Here is a 7,669-nt window from a genome sequence, read left to right on the forward strand (position 1 = left end):
TAACTTGAATTTTGACAAGCAGTTCTCTCGAATATATGAAAACACATTTGATTAAGTTGCCTCATAATATATATACAATTAGTGTGTGCATGCGCGCATGTCATACCTTGCACATGTCATACCTTGCACATGTCATTCGTGAATATATTTCAATATATATCTGAACATATTCTTGGGGATATATATATATATATTTTTTAATCTCTCTCTCGATCAATATATCGTTGGTGGCCAAAACACACACTTTTATATACGCATGCACTTTATGCGCAAAGGCGCGGGTGCCTCTAATAATGTGTGTGTGCACTCGATCGATGATCCCTAAACCTTAAACCCTAAAACCCTAATCCCTAATCCCTAATTATACCCTAAACATACACCCTAAACACCCTAAACACTAAACCCTAAACCCTAGACCCTAAACACTACACCCTAAACCCTAAACCCTAAACACTAAACCCTAAACCCTAACCTGCACTTTGTGCGCAAATGCATGTGCCTCTAATAATGTGTGCGCAGTCGATCGATCTAGTTTTGATTAATCATAGCACACAAATAAAGAAGTTGTATTTGAATCCATACAACCCTAATCTAAAACACATAGGCCCTAACATGGCCTAATTAATTGACCCATTCTCTCTAGCTAATTAGTGGAAATTGCACAAAATCAAAAGGGGTCACTCACTAATTATACATATATATCTAGATTGTGATAAACTTTTGCCCCATATTTGGTGGATGGGTGCATCTTGGCATGTAAAACAATTAATGTTTGCAAATGGCGTTGTCAAAATTTATGTACAAATGATTTCTTTCCATCCAAAGTGCATAAAATGGGAGTTTTAATGAAGAAAGTACAAATAAAACAGCTCAACATGCCTCCACACCCCGATTTTCACACGAAGTAGAGCATATTTAAAGGATAATTCCAGAGTTTTACTATTTTTCAAGCAACTTTGCTAATTTCCACCCACTCACATGACTTTATGTCGATTTAACGAAAATAGGGAGAATTTAAACTACATGGGCGGGATAGTTTGAATTGTGCGCGCAGCAAAGGGAACGGCCTATTCCTCAACCTTGTGCACGGCAAATTACACATGCAACTCCATTAAACACCACCTACCGGGCGGCCCGGCCGCATGACCCCCCACCCACCCCTACACAACTTATCCCCGTCCGTGCGAAGAGCTTCCCCTCCCCGTCCCGTCCGTGCGAAGAAGAAGCTTCCCCTCCCCGTCGTTCTTCTCGAGACGCACCGGCGGTCAAGTTGATCCACGGTAGGGCTGCTATCTCTAGCTCAATCATGCATCGGGCAAGACGGCCTAACGATTTATATTTTCTTGATGCTGCTAAAAAAAATCGTGAGTATGCTTGAACTAATTGGCACTTTATAGTTTTCCGCTCGATTTGTCCTCGATCAATTTGTTCATTTGCGTGGGCATATAGAGTCAGTTCTGCACTCGATCCGTTAATTTGCTGAAATGCCATGGCAGAGTTTTGTACACGATCTGTTTGCTAAAATGTCGATGGGCATTTTTTGTTTTGTACTCGACATGATTGCTGAAATGCATAATCATGTAGTATAGTTTTGTAATCGATGGATATACATTTCCTACTTCGCCTTAAAAATTAATCACCAACCATTGTATCTCATAATTAAACAGATGGACAGAACTTGGATACTGCATGGACACTTATGTTCCCCTTCATATATAAATGGTGTTCAACCCTTTATGGGGTTTATTAGAGCTCATAAAGGTCACAACCTGGACGTGTATTGCCCGCGCTGCACATGTATGAATGGTGAGAAGAGGCCTCACCATGTAGTGGAAGATCATTTACACATTTTTGGGATGGACCGCACATATGTTAGGTGGGTTTATCATGGTGAACCATATAATGATCCTTCAGTGGGAGAAGCAGATCTTGCTCACACTGTATGTGTGCTGGCATATGTAGTTAATTATTTATATTGATGATGCCGCTGTTTCGATCAATAGTTTGTATTGCTGTGCAAGGTTCTATACTCAAATTTAACTTGTTGCAGATGGATGGACGGGAAGGAGAGAAAAAGCGCTTGCTTCAGGAAACGGGTTTCAGCTCTGGGACATGTGCTGTGCCAGATGAGAAGGTAAATATGTAAAACGACATTTGTTCAGGTTGCATCCCTTAGATGTTTGTCTAATCTGTTGATGTACTAATTGCAGAAGCATAGAGTTGAAGAGGTCTCTCAGTTTGATGGGAGATTTGAAGATGAATCTCAGTTTGATGCACCTGTGGATGGTACTGATGACGAGCCTTTCATAGACGAAGGTCCTGCACCTGAGATTATCCAGCCTACAGAAGGAGGCCGTGGACCGAGTACACAGTTTTGCGTTGAAGTGGATGCACGCCCAGAGATCATCAGGGGCGTCCGGTAGTCTCAAGACCACCCAGCCCTGATGCACTGTGGATGGTACCGATGACGAGCCTTTCATAGACGAAGGTCCTGCACCTGAGATTATCCAGCCTACGTAAGGAGGCCGTGGACCGAGTACAGTTTTGCGTTGAAGTGGATGCACGCCGGAGATCATCGGGGGCGTCCCGGTAGTCTCGGGACCACCCAGCCACGATGCAAAATGTTGAGCTACTTTATGATTCGTACTCTTATGTTCTCGGTGCTGTAGTATGTACTATCTTTGTTATGATTTGTACGCCTTTGGGGCTGGAAGTTTAATTAAGCATTCAGTGGATGATCGCGTTGCAAAATTTGACACCCACACAATCAGTTCATCGTATGAGTAGTAGCACAATTACTTCTACAGCCAGTCCTGCGAGCGCATTAATTGGTAGCATGAAACACTTTCAGGCACTCCCCTCTGATTCATATTAATTGACTCAATTTTGTCTAGATATGGATGTATCTAGATGCATTTGTTAACTAGACTAACAAACTTGAGTCAGTTAATATGAATCGGTGTAAACCGCCCAAGTCCTCGAGCAACTAGTTTATTGACTCTGGACTCCAAGCCTCTCGCGGCAAGCCATCGACGAAGCTTTGACCAGATCTTGGCCCGCTTTTTTTTTGCGAATAGTAAAGCTTTGACCAGTTCCTCTCGGGATACAGCACGCCGGTGAGCTTGCACGGTTGCCATGAGCACTTTCCGGTGGAACTTCCTCTGCAGCGCCCTCAAGCCGCCGCTGCGAGACAGCACGCAGTGCCTCGAGGTGGACGGAACGGACGAACTCGGGATCTCAGGGCGGGGGGGGGGGTCCGCCTTGTCCCGGAACGATCTCCAGCGGGTTAACGAGGACATGCATGGCGGCCAGGGGATTTGGGGTTTTTTTGTTGTTGTTTGAGCTTGGGATTTGGGGTTTTTCGGATAGGGGAGGAGGAACCGAGGAAGAGGAAGGAACAGCCCACGTGCTTGGCGCGTGGCAGTGTGCTTGAATTTCGAATTTTTGTGAAATGTTTCATTTCCCCGCTACAATTCGGGGGTTTTCTTGACGCGCCAATGCGTCCCGCCAGGCAGGTTCAAGTGAATTTGGGGTGCCACACTATGGGCCCCAGTTTCAGTGAGACATCTAATGACTAGTCACATCAGTAAGTTCACTGTGTAATAAAATATGTTACCCCTCCCTTTATGTAGCCCCCCTTGTCTCTCCCGATCGAGTGCCGACAGCCGACGGATGCAAGCCGCTAGCTCGATCCCCTCCTTTCGCCTCCACCGTCCAGGCATCCAGCTTGGAGGGGCAAGCTGCATCTAGACCAAGCGGATTAGGTAGTACTCTACTAGTAATGTTCTATCCTTTCTCGATATCGGTTCCTTTTTCCTCACCTCGATATCTTGCGCATCTATTTCCTATTCTGGGCGAAGGGGTGTCTTTCTGGTCACCCTCGCGCTGGGAGTGATTGATGGGGATGGGGGTGGGGGCGGGGGCTACCTTTGCTTGGATTGGGGTGTTCTTCCTTTATTTGTCGACATTTGCAACCCTTGTAGTCTCTGCTGATCCTCAATGTATCTTTTGTCAGCTTGTACAGGAAAGGGAAGACCTCGGTGGTGGTGGGGGGCAATGGAGCGTAAGGCCACCACGCATGTGGGTAGTTGGCTGAGCCTGAGCTGCGTCCCCAGCCCCGCAAAGCAGGTACTCCGTTTGCTTATCCACTTTGTCTGTCTGCATCCTCAATCTGTTCCTGTTCTGGAAAATGCTTAAAGTAGCACATGTCTTCAGCTGTTTGTGCGTAAAGCCTCTGTGACACCATGCTCTATATTCTCTGTATCAGGTTGGTACCTCCAGGTTCCGTGCTGAGGCTATGGGGAACGATAGCGCCCCACCTGCTGCAGGAGCATGGCCAGATCTGCAGCACAAGAAGCGAAATGCCACTGCCGAGCTGGGCAGGGACCGCCCAGGGGTAATTTTTTTAACCAACTTACCATGATGTAGTCTGAATCTGATACTCCCTCAGATCCAAATTAATTGACTCAACTATCTGTAGATACGGATGTATCTAGATGTGTTTTAGCTCTAGATACTACTACCTCCATCCCAAAGCTTAGTGCTTATATTATTTTTAGAAAGTCAAACTATACCATGTTTGACTAAGCTTTTACCAAAAATCATTAACATGCAAAATACAAAATTAATATCATTAAATAGGTTGTGAAATATATTTTCCTACGGTATCTACACAATATTATATTTTTTGATAGAATGTTCTAAAATTTTGATCAAACTTTACTTGTTTTGATTTCTCAAAAATAAATAAGCCTTAAGCTTTGGGATGGAGGTATCTAGACAAAGCTGAGTCAATTAGTTTTTTTTGTCTGTCCATATAGCTAGTGTTCATGATGCAAAAGGCTAAGAGCATCCACTATATGCATCAGTCTATCTCATACAGTAATTCAATATCACTGCTGAGGTCTGCCTTTTGTTTTGCTATTCATATGCAGACTGAAACTTTAGGGCCTTTACTCAAAAGGAAGATCAAAACTGCGGCTGATCAGGCTGCCAGTATGTTGATGCCGCCCCCATCTTCTAAATGCCTCTACAAGCACAAGGCCACGCGCCAGCTGGATGGTGATCTTTTAATGAATATGGTATATTTTCTTAATCCACAAAACATGCCTTGATTTTTGTCTGTTTATTGTCGGTTTTTTCTAATGCTTGCCAAAAGTTTACAACAACAACAACAACAACCAAGCCTTTCAGTGCCTTGTAGAGCTTTGCACTTTGCAAGAATATTAACTTGCCTTGGTTGTTGTACTGGTCAAAGTGGTATTCCTCCTCTTGGTAGTAGACCTCCTCCTCCTCTTGGTAATCCTCGTTACTAGCGTCTAAAAACGAATACGATACACACAATCACCCAACAAAGTCCAAGTACTAGGCTAAACACACACATGAATCACATATGCTAAGCTAGCATCACAACATGCTTATTATGTTGGTTGGCTTTGTTATATTCTTAAGAAAAACTAGCGGGGCCACCCGCGCATTTGCGCGGCTAGATTTACCATTTATTACAATTTCTCACATTTTTCATGATTTGTCAATTATTTTACTTTAATATTATCATTAATGTTAGGAATTTTTAGTTTTACATTAGTTATATAAGACCGTAAAAATAGACTATATCTTCAATACGTCCATGAGATAGAAATTTTTTTCACGCCCCTCATGTTTTAATCTGACTCTACCCCTCTCTTTGCATCTCTCTTTTTTTTTTGCAGTAGTAATATCGGATAGCCAGCTTTGGTTTCAAATAAAAATGAAAAATAAATATTTCTAAGCAATATGTGCAAGTTGAGAAAACATTATTAGATAATTGCAAATTTTCCATTAAATGTAGTATTAAGTTGGCACAAATCTTTTTAAATGTGATGTCATCGTTGTATAAAGTTTATAGTTTTATTGAATTTCCGTTCATATGTTGGTGGCTTTTCATTTACCCTGTTGGGGAAAAAATCAACAATAATCAAATCCAGGAAGTATCCCCTAATTTTATTCATTGACCACACTACAGTTGCATCATTGAATATACCGCAGCTACCATTCATGATTTTGACGCTAAGTAGTGTAGGTATCTGTATATATCCATTTAAATTTGCGGACATTTTCTTCTGCTTAATTTTTCCATAGCTTGTGCTTTGTGTATGCACATATTTTTTGTAATTGCACAACTTTTTTTCTCACCCGCTGTTACGATGCCACCTGATCCTTATATGCTCTGATACCTCCAAGTTAACCACTGAATTAATTGCCATCGTGATGTTGTAAGTGACCAAGGACCAGTGACTCGTGTATGTATGCCTCAAGCCATCAACTCGATTTTCCCCTACTCCTGTCGACCTATTTTTTTTACTCTCAACGTCTATAGTATACATGTTCATACAATTATAGTACATCGGAGAAACCAGATGATATCCTTCCCGACCCTGCGCAGTGACGACCTTCACAACTCCACCTACGGATGCTGGCTGTGCAGCCAGTCCATTGCCTCGCCTTCTACCACTTGTCGGCTTTGTTGTTGCTCTTCATCCACTCAAGGTCCGCCATCCGTCGTATGAAAGGGAACGTCAGGAATTTAATCGGAATCATGCATCAATTTTTTTGATCAAAACCTGCACCAAAAGTGTTCAACAAATAGTGTTGTCGCCTCACCTTTTTTTGATCAAAACCTGCACAAATAGTGTTGAAATCGCTAATTCGTAACACAGATTCGTCTAAGAGCTTGATGCAGACTCAAGTTACCTTGTGGTGTTCATCAGCTTCTTTGGCGCCAGAACGCCGGGTCTACTCAGGCTACCTTGGCCCAAGCGCATCAATTTTTTTATTAGAACCTGCATCAAAAACTGTTCAGCAAATACTGTTCGACGCCTCACCTTTGCATGCCTCTTCTTGTCGCCATCGATCACCTCAAATTGAGATCTATTTTTGGGCAATTATTTTGAACCGGAGAGAGAACCAAATATTCGCCATACAGACTCATTGGAGAGCTTATGTTAACTCGAAACACCTTGTGTGTTCGTCAAACACCTTGTGTGTTCTCGTCATCTTCCTTGGTGAGAGAATTCCGGCGTCCGATCTGCACGTCAGATTGAAATCGTTAATTCGCAACATGGGCCCATCGAAGAGCTTGCAGACTCAGATTACCTTGTGGTGTTCGTCAGCTTTCTTTACGCCAGAAGGCCGGCGTCTACTCAGGCTATGTTGGCCCGAGTGAGATCTAAATCTCATCAATCAGAGGCTGGGGACGTCTAGTTGCCATCTACGGATCACACAACAGCCATTGCTGTTGCACGCACCCTGCCAATTGAAATAGCTAGCGTCTTGATTCCATCGCACGGAACCTGCGAGTTGAAATCGCTGGCGTGTTTGATATGCCCGTAACAGCATCGATCATTGCTTTTATATGGGGCAATCAGAACATTTTATTCTGGTTAGAGATAAGATTTTTTTGTTAAGATATTGGAAATTACGGGACTATGGAGGTAGAATTCTTGTTGAGATATAAGTGGAGACGTGGAGATTTTCTATTCTATCGTATCTTTTGTTTCTCGACGTGGGGAGATGGACATTGTTGAGATATGAGTGGAGACGTGAACAATTTTCATTCTATCGTAGCTTTTGTTTCTTGACGTGGGGAGATGGATAGTGTATATCATCGGCATATTGAAACTGACACCGG

The 7,669-nt window shown here is 43.0% G+C and overlaps 1 long non-coding RNA gene across 1 annotated transcript; it reads right to left on the reverse strand.

Moving 5' to 3' along the window:
- Positions 1-6,286: 6,286 nt before the first annotated feature.
- Positions 6,287-7,344, reverse strand: LOC127312025 (uncharacterized). The gene is made up of 2 exons (XR_007858089.2): positions 7,135-7,344; positions 6,287-7,066 (listed from the first exon to the last, which is right to left on the reverse strand). It is a non-coding gene; the product is annotated as an uncharacterized lncRNA (long non-coding RNA).
- Between the last annotated feature and the right edge of the window lie 325 nt (positions 7,345-7,669).

This window comes from Lolium perenne, chromosome 7 (genome assembly GCF_019359855.2).
Source record: "Lolium perenne isolate Kyuss_39 chromosome 7, Kyuss_2.0, whole genome shotgun sequence".
NCBI classification, from domain to species: Eukaryota; Viridiplantae; Streptophyta; class Magnoliopsida; order Poales; family Poaceae; genus Lolium; species Lolium perenne.